Source organism: Wolffia australiana, chromosome 8 (genome assembly GCF_029677425.1).
Source record: "Wolffia australiana isolate 7733 chromosome 8, ASM2967742v1".
NCBI lineage: Eukaryota > Viridiplantae > Streptophyta > Magnoliopsida > Alismatales > Araceae > Wolffia > Wolffia australiana.
The window spans coordinates 8,019,566-8,036,301 of NC_135842.1; positions in this window are offsets into that span (position 1 = coordinate 8,019,566).

Consider the following 16,736-nt stretch of genomic DNA (forward strand, 5'->3'; position numbering starts at 1 on the left):
TTAAAGGCTTCTTTGGTGAATTATAGGATGATTATCAAGCAATGAACTTATTTTCCAATAGCCAAAGTGTGATCTATCTTTCAAACGATCAGATGTTTCAAAAACACACATAATATATCGATATTTGTTATCACTATATACGTGACAAACTTCAAAGATGAGTTTTGAGTATTAAAAAGATAAGTAAACATAAGAACCCAGCTGTTATGATGTCCAAACTAATGCCTCAAAACAAATTCTATCTCTATCAGCAGCTCATAGGACTTTTTCAAGATTAATTTTAAGCGGACCATTATTGGGAGTGCAATTAGTGGGAACATTTTGAGGATGCGAGAACAGTCGACAAGATATCAAGAGACATTTTTTCCGTTACTTACAATGCTATAAAACATATCCCTTTAGGCAATCGTTGTATCCCATTCTCTCTGAATAATATTGTCAGTATTTTGAGTTGTCTTCTTTCCCTGTGTTTGTGTATATATTTGTTACTCCATCGAGTCTTCTTGTCCTTCCTTAACGTTCTGGAATTACAACAAGTGGTATTACAGCCCTTCGCGGAGAATCAAAGAGTCGTTAGAAAATCTTGGTTCTCTCGCTCTGCTCAATCTAGGCTATTTGAATCAGATCTGTGGAAGGTGATATGGCGTCAATGAAGGTGGAACTTGATGCAACACGACCTGCCAGGGTCGAGCGGCTCGTGTTTACACCACAAGGAGTGCAGGGCAGTGCGGCGAAACGGCCGCACGGGTCAGACGCTTCGATAGTGGTGGTGGAGTGGACCCGTCTTCAATCTGCTATCGGTCGACAAAGATAGGCGTCTGAGGTGCGGAGCGGCGGCTGTATATCCTGCTGCGGCATGTACCTCGCAGCGGTAAACTAGCGGCGGCGTGTCATCCGGTGATCGTCTCTCCTGAAGCTTTGCTAGGAGACTGGAGTGGCGGGTATGTGGCGTTGGTCGGCGCAGCGGCATGATGCGGCTGCATGTGGCGGACGGTGCAGCGGCATGATGCGGCTGCATGTGACGGATGGCGCATCGGCGTAATCCGGCGTTGCTGATACGAGTTCCGATCGACGGCGGTGCTGCGGCGGCGGTGGCGAGCGACGGCGGCACGAGCGTCAGCGGCACAATCCAGTGTTGTTGATACGAGTTCTGTTCGACGGCGGGCGACGGCGGCAGCGAGGCAGCGACAAGGGCTGTGACGGTGCGGCTATGTGCCGGGATGGCTCGGAGGCGAGCGCAGTATCGTGGACGAATGCGCCACTAGGCGCGGCGAAGGGCTCGGAGACGAGCACCGTGATGGGGACGGCCAAGGTGCAGCTAGGCGCGGTGACAGCTCAGAGGCGAGCACGGTGACAAGGACGGTGACGGTGTGGCTATGCGCCGGGACGGTTCGGAGGCGAGCACAGTGTCGAGGACAAAGGCGCCACTAGGCGCGGCAATGGGCTTGGAGACAAACGCTGTGACGAGGACGTCCGAGGCGTAGATAGGCACCGTGACGGCTCGGGGGCAAGCATGGTGATACTGAAGGTGGCCGCGCATGTAGGCGCGGTGATGGCTCAGAGGCGAGCGCGGTGACGGGGATTGTGACAATACGGCTATGCGCGGGGACGGCTCATCCTCACGGTTGCCCGGCTGCAAGACTGCGCGGCGGTGCGGCTGCATGGCCTCACTGCCGGGGCGGCTCCAGTGGTCACGGCTGTAGTCGCTCTGGCGCCTGTAGCCTGCTCCGGCGACTGCGGCCGCTCTGGAGGCTGCGGCCGTTCTGGAGGCTGTAGCCTGCTCCGACGGCTGCGGTCGCTCTAGCAGCTACGGCCTGCTCTGGCGGCTGCAATTGCCCTGGCGGTTGCGGCCGCTACAAGTGGCAGCAACCGCTCAGGTGACTGCGGCCGCTCCAGCGACTGCGGCCACTTTGGCGGCTGCGGCCGCTCCTCGCGGCGGCGGCCGCGGGTCAGGTGGCTGCGGTCGCAGGACTGCGGCCCGGCGTTGGCGGCGGCAGCCCGTGCTCGGGCGACAGCCCCGCGAGCCGGGCGGCGGCCCCGCGAGTTTGGTGGCTGCCCCGTGCGGCGGCGGCCTAGGGTTCCGTCGGCCTATCCCGACGGAACAGGAGGGGGGGCGGAACGGGACAGGCGGCCAAAGTCAGCCCCATCCCGTCCGGCCTTCACTCTCTCACCCTCTTTCTCTCTTTCTCACAAGAATGGAACGGGACTCTTCCTTTTTTTTCCAAAAATTCAAAATTAGACTCTCTTTTTAAGATGGACACCCCTACCCTCTTATAGGGGAAATATGGGCCTCCTTCCTTAGAAAAGGAAAAGAAGGCCCAAAAAGTTTCAAGGGAGGGCCCAATAAGGAGAAAAGAAAACAGATACAAGAGAACAAGATAGAAAACATAGACGATATGCTTGTAAGGCTGGATGATCCCCCATCAGAACTTCATCAGCTCAATAAGAATACAAACTTTACGTTGTGGCAAGTCAAGATGAAGGCTGTGCTCACTCAGCTCTATCTGGAGGATACTCTAGCCCCAATGATGCCTCCTGAATCATGGCCAGAGAATCAGAAGAGAAGGAACATTCAGATGGCCTAAAATTCAACTCCATTTCTCCATTCACATTCTCTGGGAGGTTCAAAAGGAGACGAAACCCCACTGCTTATGGTCAAGACTTGAGGAAATATGCATGGCTAAAATTGTTACTCGACAAAATCTTGCCAAACAGAGACTCCTTGGTCTATGCATGATCGAAGGTACCTCTTTAGAATCCCATCTAGCTGCTTTTACGCATATCATGGCTGAGCTTGAAGCTCTTCATGCGAACACAATAATCGAAGAAGATTTATGTTCGCTAGTTCTAATGCCACTACCGCCATCCTAATCTGGTTTTCGTGAGATCCTATTTTATGGGTCAAAAGAATCATCCCTTGAGACAATTTATGAAGACCTCTCATCCAAAGAAAGCATGAGCAAATTCTCAGAAGCATCCACTGCATCTCAAGCTGAAGGCCTCTTTGTTAGAGGACGTGACCCAACAAGAAAGAAGCCAACATCAAAAGGAAGATCCAAGTCTCACAATCCTGATAAAACTTGCAATTACTACAAAAGGAAAGGTCATATTAAATCAGAATGCTACAAGCTAAAAAACAAGATGAAGAGGAAGGCATCCAGTTCAAATCAGTTTTCCTCGTCTAAGGAGTGACACATCTGAGACATGATGCCTCGAACGTGATAGGATGGATGACGACCAGTGACGAACTGTGACATGATGAACGGTCATCACGTAATCGTCTCGTCACAAATCTGAGGATTTTGCAAAAAATCATCACATACGCGTCATGCATCCCTCAATCATCATCTCGTCACGTCACCATCACCATAATGGCATCACCGTTACTAATGACGAAAATAGTATTCAAATTCTAAGTTTCTAAGTTCTAACTTCTGTAAGGATTCCCCATTATAGCATCTAAAACCGTCATAGAAGTTCTAAGAAATGATGTTCTCTAAGGACTCCTCGTTAGGTCAAAGTCGAACGCTCTTCTCCAAGGATTTTCCGTCGAGCTCTTGCCAAGTCGAATGCTCTTGCCAGATTGAGAGAGCTCTTGCCTGGTCGAGTTCTTGCTTGAGTGCCTTCTTCTCCATTGGTTCTTCGTCAGTCGGGGACCACTTCGACCAAGAAGAGCTTCTTCGTTAAGCAGTATGTTGTTTTCTCTGTTGATAAGGAAGTTTACTACAATACCAATAGGTATTATATTACTGATTTTGTTCGGTATTTCTATCTTTACCATTAAATGGTGAATGATTTTTGGCAGTTTGCTATATTGTAGCGACGTTACAATACTTTGTCGATACTTTTGGAGCTTGGCAGTGGAGAACCCTTTATTGACAGCCCAAGACAACCTGACCGTGGCATTTGAAAAGGTATCTAAACCCTTGCTTTCTTTGGGAAAGATTACTTTGAACTCGTCTCTACTTATATGAGCTATTGGGACTAGATCAATCTGAACCAAATTGACTATCATGAACTCCAAAATTTTGAAAATTGAATTTTTAATACCAATTCTGCATTTCATTTAACTCCTTGTTGTATTCATTCAAGCATGCGACTTGGTTTAGTTCTGAAGTTGTTGTCTGTATCTCCCTATCTCAATCACTCTCTGCTCTTACTCTCTCTATCTCCCTATTTCTATCTCTCTGTCTCCCTATCTCCATCCCTCTATGCTCTCACTATTCATCTATCTCCCTATCTCAATCCATCTCTGCTCTCCCTATTTATCTATCTTCCCACCTCCATCACTCTCTACTCTATCTATTTCTCTATCTCCTTGTCTCAATATCTCTATTTTACTATCTCTATCTGATGCAGGAAGACTAGGGGAGAGACGACTAGGGAGATGGTTAGGACAATGATGGTGGAAAAGGCAGGACGGGTTTGGGTAGAGGGATAAAACAGACCACAAAAATTCACACGATCGGCTTCGAAAACTTAAATCCGGTGAAATACTAGTGGTGCAGTCCCTTTCCTCGTTGAGGGCGGGAATACTGTCTTCAACCACTGCGACGAAATCAAAGCTCCAAATTCAATAAATCTGAATTCACGTCCCGAGAAAATATCACGAGTAAACCTAATCCACTAGTTGTTAAGATTCCAAGAAAATCAAGAAACAAATCCGACGGCGGTGGACGAATTCTTGCGGAGCACTAGATGAAAGACACTCGACATCAAAGGGTTCAGGTGTACCTCGGCACCGGAGTCCATGAAGAGGATGCGGGTAATTCTGATCGTGGCGAGGCTCGATGTTCCGGGCGTTGTATGGCCCACTAGACAATAACTGGGAGTTCCGGGCGTTGAGCGGCCTTGGTGATGAATGTGGTGGACGAGAGGCGAGTGCAAGCAGACTACAGACAAGGCTGCTCGATGCGTCGTTGGTGGGACGATTGACGTGAGCTTTGAAATGGTGTCGCAGATCCAACTGCGCGGTCAGTTGGGGGGGTCAAGGGGGGAGTCAGCCACTTGCGGGGTGCGGGGCAGTGCCCCGAAACCAAAATGGTATGCATGATGACTTGTGGCGGCGAGGGCGTCTGTGGCGTGGGCGACCGTGTTGGAGGCCTGCGCGGTGTCGCTTGTGCAGGCGGTCGGTGACGACGTCGGGGGCGCTGGGCGGCCTTGCGCCTGGGCGCGTTGCGGCCTGGCACTTGGGCGCTGGGCGGCATTGCGACTGGGCGTGGGCGGCCTAGCGCTAGGGCTGGGGGGTGGCCTGGTGCTCAGGCGCTGGGCGGCATTGTGCTTGGGCGCGGGCAGCCTAGCGCTAGGGCGCGGGGGTGGCCTGGCGCTAGGTGTTGGGCGGCCTCCCACCTGGGCGTGGGGTTGCCTGGCGCTAAGGCACGAGGCAGCCAAGCGCGTGGGCAATAGGCAGCCTTGCCCCTGGGCGCGGGGCGGCCTGGTGCTTCGGCACGAGGCGGTTTGACGTGAGGGCGCTGGGCGGCCTTGCGCAGGGGCGCGGGATGGCCTGGTGCTTTGGGCGCCGGGCAGCCTAATGTGAGGGTGGTGGGCGAAAAGGAGGAGAGAAGAGAGAGAGAGAGAGAGAGAGAGAGAGAGAGAGAGAGAGAGAGAGAGAGAGAGAGAGAGAGAGAGAGAGAGAGAGAGAGAGAGAGAGAGAGAGAGAGAGAGAGAGAGAGAGAGAGAGAGAGAGAGAGAGAGAGAGAGAGAGAGAGAGAGAGAGAGAGATGAAGGAAGAAGAAGAAGAAAGAGCGGGAGGGAGGTTCACGAATATTCACCACAAGCTACAACACACGGAGATGGGATAGGGGAGGCTGGGCAGTCCTCCAAGAAGAGTTAAAACAAACTAAATTCTTGAATAATGACTGCCTAACTGTTTCCTGAAACATTGGCCTATACATATAGGCTTTGGAGGAAAGAGAAAATACAGTTAAAAGAAATAAAATAAAGACGAGTGACACGATGAACGATGCGGTTTTGCGTCATGTCAGGGGGCAGTTTTGGATCTACCTTTGGCGACGTGTCAGGATGCGTGAAGGAGCGTGCGTGCGTGGAGATGTGTGTGATGTAGGTGTGTTGACTTGGTCCGATGACAATGGCGGCATGTCTGTAGTGGAGGCATTGAATGGTGGCATGTTCGTTGTGGAGGCGTTGATTTTGGTCGACGGTGGCGATGCTTCCGGTATCGATGTGTTGACGTCGTCGCCACCACTATCACTTGTCTATGAATTTTGTTATCTCTGCTCTCACTCTCTCTATCTCCCAATCTCAAACTCTCCATCTCACTATCTCCCTATCTCCATCCCCCTCTTCTCTCTAAGATCACTCTCTGCTCTTACTCTCTCTGTCTGCCAATTTCTATCTCTCCATCTCCATATCTCCATCCCTCTCTCCTATTTATTTTTCTCTATCTCCCTATCTCATAATCTCTGTCTCCCTATCTTGATCACTATCTACTCTCACTATGTCACATGATGGTTTTGTTTAGAATGATGGTTATGCTCTTGCAATTCCTTTTAAGTTTAGAATGATGGTTACGCTCTTCATATATTCAGGTTCTTAGTGATAGTTCTCTTCACTATTTCACGAGGGAAATTTTATTCACTCCCTTAATTCTCAAAAGACAAATAGGAGACTTGAAATTTTACTAATTGTTATGCCAAATCTCATAATAATTGTGCTCATGTGATGATGATGTAGCTCTAATATTTGTAATTGATGTATCTAATGTTCATAGTATCTCACTGTTAATTTCATGGAGATTTATTCATTGAATGAGTTAATTTTTAAACTTGACTACCAGTGCATTTTCACCTGTTCTCTATGACATAGTCGCTGATGGAAAATCCAATTGATGACGTGTGAGATGACTTGGCAGTAGAGTCATTGGAGGAGGATGTTCGAGAAACCCCTCTACCGGTGGTAGGGACATCACGTCCCAAACGCAAAGGGAAGGCTGAAATATTGCGATATTTCATTGAGGTTGGGTTAGGCATATGAGTGTGCCTATTATGCCGCGACCAAAAAGTTGACCCTGTACGGAATTGGTTGGAGAGGCAAAAAGACGGGTCTACAAACATTTTTTGGAGGCACATGGAGTTCAGTCATGCCAGAGTATACAACAAGTTGAAGGGCACTGATCTCGATCAATGGGTAAAAGATGAGGCGTACCGACAGGGTGGTGCGATCAAGAAGACGCTGGAGAAGACAAAAGAGATCATAGTGCATTTTGTTTGTTTTACAGACTCCCCATGGGCCATTGTGCACAACGTGGGGTTCAAGATTATATGGAAGTACACTGCAGAGATGACAGTTGACTCGCCAGGCTTGAAGGCAATAAAGGTTGCGATGTGTAAGCTATATGGGCCCATAAAGGGGAGGCTTGTAGCGTTATTGGCAAATGTCCCCAAGGTCTCACTAAGGGTGGATGCGTGGACCACTGAGAATTTGTGTGGTCTTCTTGGCATTACAGTTCATTGGGTGAACAAACGGTGGGAACTATGTGAACTTGTACTTGCTATACGCAAGCTGGTGGGGAAACACGATGGTGAGAATACGAGCACAATAGTGCTCCAAGCATTGGAAGACTTTGGGTTGAAGATGAAGGTTGGCAGCATCTTGTCTAGCTTCATTTTGCATTGTACTACCTTATTGCAAAACTAACCTTTTGAGCATGCAGGTTGTATCTATCACTATGGACAATGCGTCAAGTAACGGGCGGATGATAGCACTGCTCGCAAAGAAACTCAAGCCGGTGAATGACCATTTCATAGTAGACCAACATATAGCGTGGGCTGCCCACGTGCTGAACATCATCGTCTAGGCTGCATTGAAATCATTACGTGTATCGGTCAACACACCTCCTTCTAGGAATGCAGAAAACTGCGTAGTTACACAACATACAACCTTGATTACAATGCTGATACAAGTGATTTGGAAGCCATGTGGGAGGTTGTGGCAATTCATGCAGAAATGGTCATTCATGACAATGGCCTTGTCCTGGGGGAAGCAGTTGCCTGTCTTAGGCACTTAGTGACAAGCATCCAAGCATCGACAGAATGACGACAACAGTACGCAAAGACGTGTAGAGACATGCACAAGAATCACAACCAAATCACATTAGAATTTCCAACGCGGTAGAACAATACACATGACATGTTGCATGCCGCGTTGGAGAAGCGAGAAGTCATAGATTTTATGGCCTTACAATCTGTAACAAACAAGGACACGAGACTCTCACGTGAAGAGTGGGAAATGTTGGCAGGCTTTCGCAAAATTCTAGGGCCATTTTACAAGATGACAAGCTATGTTAGTGGCTCGAGGACAGTGAGAGTCATGGAAGTCATTCACATCTTAAAGGTGCTGACGCGACATATCGATACAATCTTGCTCAAGTTTGATATGCCTATAATATTCACATCTGAAAGAAAGATGACTGTTGCTCAAATTGCGTCCATCAGTAAAGCTTGTGAGAGCATGAAGTGTAAGATGTTGAAACATGAGAAGAGGATTTCGAAGAATCATGCGATGACAACATCAGCAATTCTTGACCCTTTCAACAAGGGAACATCACTCAATCCTAGTGGCATTCAGAATGCATTGGCATTTGTCCGTCGACTTATGCCCCTACATGATGAGCAAGACATACTTGGTAACGACCCCAAGGATGATGACTAGTTCGCAGAACTCATCGATAGCGTAGCATCAGCTAGGGAGTATTGTTGGCCCATCTCGATACCGGTACCGGATGACGGTATCGAGATTCTCAAAAGAAATTCTCAGTCTCTCTCAAAAGAAATTCCCTTTCAGTCTCAAAAAAGTTTGATCACTTTAACTGTCTCTCATGACATCTCTCTTTCTCTATCTCTCTCAAAAGAAACTCCATTTGCCTCTCAAAAATTTTCTATCTCTTTCATTATCCCTCTCTCCCTCAGTCTCATATTCTCCCATTCTCTCCCTCTCGCATCTTACTTAACCCTGCAATTCTCTCCCCCCTCAATCCTCTCTTTCTCCCTCTCTCTCAATCTTTCATTCCTTGATTCTCTATCTCTCTCTCAGTCTAAATTTCTCCCATTCTCCCCATCTCAATTTCACTTAACTCTGAAAATCGTTTCCCCATTCAATTCTCCGTTTCTCCCACTCTCTCAATCTTTTCCTCCTTGATTCTTATTCTCTCTCTCAGTCTCAATTTCTGCCATTCTCCCCCTCTCTCATTTTTTTAAATTCTGCAATCTTTTCCCCATTCAATTCTCTCATTCTCCCTCTCTCTCAAACTAACCCTCCTCGATTCTCTCTATATCTCTCTCAGTTTCAATATCTCCCATTCTCCCCCTCTCTCATTTTTCTGAATTCTGCAAATCTTTTCCCCATTAAATTTTCTCATTCTTCCTCTCTCTCAATCTGTCCCTTGTTAATTCTCTCTCTCTCTCTCACAGTTTCAACTGCTACCATTCTCCCCCTCTCTCATTTTACTTAATTCTGCAAATCTTTTCCCCATTTAATCCTCTCTCTATCCCTCTCTCTCATTATGTCCCTCCTTGATTCTCTCTCTCTGTCTCAGTCTCAATTTCGCCCATTCTCCCCCTCTCTCATTTTACTTAACTCTGTGATTCTCTCCCCCCTCAATCCTCTCTTTCTCCCTCTCTCTTATTCTGTTACTCCTTGATTCTCTATCTCTCTTAGTCTCAATTTCTCCAATTCTCCCGCTCTCTCAATTTTACTTAACTCTACAACTCTTTTCCCCATTCATTCCTATGTTTCTCCCTCTCTCTCAATCTGTCCATCCTTGATTCCTATTCTCTCTCTGAGTCTTAATCTCTCCCATTCTCCCCCTCTTTCAATTTTCTAAATTCTGCAATTCTCCCCCCTCCCCCTCAATCTTCTCTTTCTCCATCTCTCTTAATCTGTCACTCCTTGATTCTCTCTCTCTCTCTCTGTCCCAATTTCTCCCGGTCTCCCCCCCCCCTCATTTTATTTAAATCTGCAATTCTCTCCTCCTTCCAATTTTCTCATTCTCCCTCTCTCTTAATCGGCCCCTCCTTGATTCTCTCTCTATCCCTCAGTCTTAAATGCTACCATCCTCCCTCTCTCTCATTTTACTTAAGTCTACCATTCTTTCCCCCTTCATTCCTCTCTTTCTCCCTCTCTCTCAATGTGTCAATCTTACTTTTTTATTGCTTGAATCTATGTTGGAAACAAAAAATCACAGAAGAATTTTGCGAGATTCATTTGTGACAGAAGAACATAAAAGCAAAAAAAAAGGATCACTGAACTCTTCCTTTTAAGGAGAAGCAACGAAACAACTTTTTTAAGCTTTTCTTTATAGTTTAAACCATAGCTCATCAACATGTGTTGATGTAGGAAACAATCATTGGTAACCATATTATGCTTCTTAAAACCATGAACCTACTTGGAGGTTGTGACCCGCCCGCCCCAAGATTGCTCTAGGGCAGGACCTAGTTGTCCTGAAGGTACTAAATGTACGGACGTGAGAACATCTTGTGTCGTATAGAGTCACCCTCGTTCAAACCATTCAGTCATCATTGACTATTTCAAACACATTGGTAATGGGTACTATGCATGCTTATTGTGGCGTGAGAAGAACCCACACAGTAAGAGGAAATCGATCAAGTGGTAGGTCGATAAGAGCACAAACGTATTTTCAAGAAATTTCCAATATTGTCACCCTAAACGTCATGCTGAGCTTAAGGGCTTGGTGGTGGACAACCCTGATTGGCCGCGTATCACGGATGTAATGCAAAGCAGACAACAGGGAGAACCAAGCCGACAAGGAGCGATAAGAGGGCATACGCCATATGAGACAAAGAATGTCATTGCATGGTTTATATGTATGATGGATTCACCGTGGAGTATTGTTCATCATGTTGCATTCAAAGAGCTGTGGCGTTACGCGACACAACTGGATTTGGATCCCCCTAGTGCGAAGGTCATGAAGAAGTGGACGAACCAAATGCATGGACACATGAAAGAAGAGGTGAAGAAGCTATGGGAGAACGTGGACCGAGTGTCCCTCATTGTAGACGCGTGGACTACAGAGAATGGTACTGGACTTCTAGGTATCATCGTTCATTGGGTGGACGAGAAATGGGTGTACCGAGAGTGGGTACTTGCCATTCGAGAGATAGTCGGCATGCAAAATGAGGATAGCATGGCATCCATCGTTTTCCAAGTCCTCGAAGAATTCTGTCGACGTCCAAAGGTCATCATTCAACATCAAACTTATCTTAGTAATTAAACTTGTGATTTTACATGTGACCGATATATACGGTGGTTTACGATGTGACTACTGACAATGCCTTTGTGAATAAAAGGATGCTATCAAAGATTGCAAAGAAGATAAAGAGCGCCAATCTGATGTTTAGCGCCAGAAGGCACGTCCCATGTATTGCACACATTCTGAATATTGTTGTACAAGCGGCAATAAAAAGCTTCTACATTCCTTTGGGCCAAGTTTTAGAGCCCGACGAAGGCGGCGTGAGCAAGACTACAGACCAATACGATAGTGACGAGGACAACGGTCTTGGAGATATATTCTCAGTGCCTGCCGACAATGACGGAGCACGCCGGCTGTTATGTTTGGGTGATGCACTTGGGAAGGTGCAAACAATAGTACGTACTATTCGCAGCTCAAGGCAATGGAGAGAGGAGTATGCGAAGGCATGTGTAGGCGACCTTGAAGTTGAGGACTCTAACATGGTCGTATTGGACTGTCCGACATGCTATGTTATCTACTGCCGTGAAGAAATGTGATGTCATTGATGAAGTGTCAAAGAATTTTGGCCAAAAGGGGAAGACGATGAAGATGACAAGGGACGAGAGGGAGTTGGTGAAAGCATATTGTTGCATCCTTGGGCAGTTTGCTGTATCCACCAATCATGTTTGCAAGATAGTGACGCTGGCCATATGTGATGATTACTTCTCATAGACGGCCTCATGCGCCACACGGAGGAGGTGGCGAGCAAATCAAAGAGGGTACTTTCTTCACTTCAATACGACGGTTGCACGAAGGAGATCGTTCTAACATGGCATAAGTGTGTAAGGCGATGTAATGCAAGCTACCACAATATGCATAAATCTTGTGGGCGAATGATTCAATCACCACCATGGCATTGATGGACCCATTCCACAAAGGGGCAATGCTCCGTCAAGGCGTCAGAGAAGCCACTGTTGAATATGTACTGTCTTTATTACCATGTGACTCCCCGAGGCATGCAGCGATTGGGCATGTGGAATATGAGCACTCAAGTGGTAGAGAGTTGGGCTCTTGGCTTCAAAGCACCATGCGAAAAGTTAACCGGCACCTGTGTCAACGAGGTCAGCATTGGACGAGTTCAACCAATATCTAATAGAGGTCGTGCCTAATGAGGGAGTGTTCACCCCACTATTCTAGTAGGCCAGCACATGGGCAAAATGCTTCCCCTTGCCTCTATTATAAGGGAGCTGTTCTCCATATGTGCAACGAGCACTCCTGCTGAGCGCATGTTCTCGGCGGGCAACACAATTGTCATGTACAAGAGATCACACTTGTCGTCGATAAGCATTGAAACACTCATCACTGTGAAGTGGTGGCTGCGGGCAGACAAGTTATGGTACACTAATGTGGAGCTGGATTTTGATAGCGAGGATGGCCAAGATGGGGTAGTCGCATCTGCTCAAGGCACACATCATCCACATTGACTACCTCGTAGGCATATTTTACATAAATGTTGTGTTTTATTCGGTATTGTTTACTATGCAGGTGATGACCAAGTAAGCACAAACCTTTGAAGGAGCTGTGGGGAAATTCTTGGGCGATGGGTGTATTTTGATGGTTAAATATTACAAAAGGACTCTAGTTTCTTGTACACATATTTTGTTAAAAATTTGATAACTTGAAAATTATAATGTTTAATTGGTGAATATTTTAGCACATTTATATGTTTTAATGGCTATACTTGCATGTTTCATATATAAATGAAGATAGATGACTTAAACTTTGATTTTATTGTTGTTTCTAATTTATTATTAATTTTTACATGGTATTTAACCTCATTTCATTGAAGAAATATTTTCTAGAGGGCCTTAAATACTTGGCTAAAGGTCGGCAATGGCTTTCCTAATTTTTATGGAATTTTTCCATATTGTTTTATATTTTTCTGACCAATATTTAGCCAAGAAGTGATTTTTCAAATTTAAATAATACATATTTTATTTATTTAGCATTTTATAATATATAAATATTTATATCACGTGGCATCTACGTCATTTGCCTGAAATTTGGGTGAATAAAAGGATGCAATTTTTTAAAAATAATAATGAGAGAGAGCATTATTAGCTCATTATGGCATCGCAATGCGCGATGCCGTAATGAGCGAATGATTGTTTAAAAAGATTGTAGCACGGGCGGCGAGGAACAGGTAAGTTTTGTTTATTTTATTTAACTTTTGTGCAACAAATGCACGTGGAGTATCGATCTCCGCATGCATTTATTAAACAATAATCTACCTCGTACCGACACACGTATATTTAAAGAAAAGAATCTACTTTCTTTACGCACGCACAACCGATTCACCGCGTGCATTAAATTCACGCGGCAGTCAAAAATCGCGTGTACTAGATGCTAATGGAAAGTAGTTTGTCTTTGCTGTTTTATGAAACTATTGGGCGACGTGGCGCTTTTCAAGCCATTTAAACGCAATAGTCATGTCACGATCATTGCAACCTGTGGAAGCGCACAAGACGTGTCAGAACTCGATCCGAGAATTGGGAAAACAAGAAAAAATAGTGCCAACCAATCAAAAAATGCTATTTTATGAGCTATTTTGAAGAGAGATAAAAGATCCAACGGTTGAGATGAAACACCAATAAATCGATGATATATAGAGATCTAGAAATCTGATTGAGCTGAAATTTTGAGGGCATGTTTGTCTTTTACCCCTCTATGATCCATGTGGTTGGATCTTTAAATAGAGTCTAAAAAAAGGCGAAAATCACTTTTGCAAGCTCTCCCTAAGGATTTGGCCAAGAAGGACATAGGAGTTGCTTTGGAAGTCAACAGATCTGGATTCATCATTGAAAATTTTGTCAGTTTCTAATTTTTGTTTTGAACTTCTTCTTGAACGATTTTAAAACGCCAAGGCATGGGCGAAATTTACATCGCTTGAAGTTGTTTTGAAATGAAATTAGCATTGCCTTTTGATTTTGATTCAAGATATGGCTTTTAATCTTTAGTTTAAGTAGATTTGGAGCGATTCTGCATTTTTAGATTTTTAAATTAGGGTCGGATTTCACTTTTCCCCAAAATTCTTCACTTTCTCTCTCTAGGTGAATTCATCTATCTTGTCTCTCTATATTCCCAATTGGATTTTTTGGAAATTTAATTTAATATATAACAAACCTAATTAAAAAATTTCATCCAAAAATTTGTCCATCTTGAAATCCAGTTTTAAAACCCCATTTTTGTGCTTATTAATCCCCAATTTTAAATATATATAAACTGACTTATAAAAATTATTTTAATTAGGAAATTGATAATCTGAATCGATCTGATCTTGTAATAAAGAATATGAAAATCAAAATTAAGTTTCTACTTAATTTTGATTAATTATAAACATAATTAAGGTCTGTTAAATGCAAAATTAATTTATTCTTGAAATAATCAATTAAAATTGGATAAAAATTATTGCTTAGTACCTCCTTGTGGTTCAACCCCTTGCTTGCTCTATATATACTATTTAGTGATTAACGATTATTATAAATTTTATTGAAAAAGCCTAAAAGCCTAAAACGACGACGAAATAACATAGCATTTTTAGCCTTATCAAAATTTTATACATTTTACACTAAATCTCTTGAGTTTTCCAATATTAACAATAATCACTTACCAAATTTGTAATGTACATATTTTAAATTGGAACTTAATTAACTAATATGAATATTAGGTATATAAACCATGTGAAAGAACCAACTAATGTGGGCATCTTTTGTTAACAATTGTAAAAAATTTCCTCTAAAAAAACTTAAATTTTCCAACATTAAAAATTTTCACTTAATTCACTAATATAAATATTATGTATATGAACTGTGTTTAAGAACCAAATACTGTGGGCATCTATTGTTAACAGTTTTAAACATTTTCCTCCAAAATACTTGAATTTTACAACATTAAAAAAATGCACTTACCCAATTACTAATCTACATATTTTAAATTGGCACTTAATGAACTAATATAAATATTGGGTATATGATAAACGCAAAAATATTGTATAAGTACGTTTGGGCTTTTAGACATATACAATAAAATTTATAAATACCATTAGTCACTATTCGCTGTGTATAGAGCAAGCAAGGGGTCGAACACAGGGAGGAACTAAGCAAGAATATGTATATTACCCAATTTCTAATACACACATCTTAAATTTTCACTTAATTCACTAATATAAATATGATGTATATGAACCATGTTTTAGAACCAAATACTGTGGGCATCTATTGTTAACAGTTTTAAACATTTTTCTCGAAAGACTTGAATTTTACAACATTAAAAATGTCCACTTACCCAATTAGTTATCTACATATTTTAAATTGGCACTTAATGAACTAATATAAATATTCGGTATATGATAAACGCAAAAATGATGTATAGGTACGTTTGGGCTTTTAGACATATACAATAAAATTTATAAATACCATTAATCACTATTCACTGTGTATAGAGCAAACAAGGGTTCGAACACAGGGAGGAACTAAGCAAGAATTTTTACCCGATTTTTAAAAATTTAATTTAAGAATGAATTAATTTTTCACTTAATAGACTTTAATTATGTTTATAATTAATCAAAATTAAGTAGAACCTTAATTTTGATTTTTATTATTTTTGGTTAAGACACTTAAGATAAGATAATTTTAATTATAAGATCAGATTAATTCGGATTACTAATTTCCCAATTATGAGAAAATTTTTAGACATTTCTATGTATTAAAAATTGGGAATCAATAATCCAGAAGGGGATTTTGAAATTGGACTTCAATATGGATGAGTTTTTTGATGAAAATTAGGTTTTTTATATATTGAATTAAATTTCCAAACAATCAATTTTGAAATCTACAGAGAAAAAAGACGAATAAACCTAGAGAGAAAAATGGAAGATTTTGGGGGAAAAGTGAAATCTGACCCTAATTTAAAATCCGAAAATGTACAATTGTTCCAAATCTATTTAAAACTAAAGATTAAAAATCAGATCTCGAATAAAAATCAAATTGCAATGCTAATTTCATTCAAAACAATTTCTAGGGTATGTACATTTCGCCCATGTCAAGGCGTTTAAGACTCTCAAGAAGAAGTTTAAAATACAAATGAGAAAATCAAAATTTGGAATGAAGAATCAAGACCTGTTGACTTTAGAAACAACTCCTGTGTCCTTCCTGGCCAAATCCTTGCGGAGAGCTTCCAAAAGTGAATTTCACCTTTTTCTAGACTCTATTTAAAGATCCAATTGTACAGATCGTAGAGGGGTAAAAGACAAACATGCCCTCAAAATTTCAGCTCAATCGGACGTCTAGATCTTAATATATCATCTTTTTACTAAGGATTAATATAGGGTGTTGGATCACTTGATTATTTAAAGAAAATGTATTTTTCTGATTGGCTAACACCTTGCCCTTGTTTTCAACGCCCTCGGTTTGTGTTGCAACACGTGCTTGTGCACTTCCACATGCCCAATCATTGAAAAATCGATGCTCCA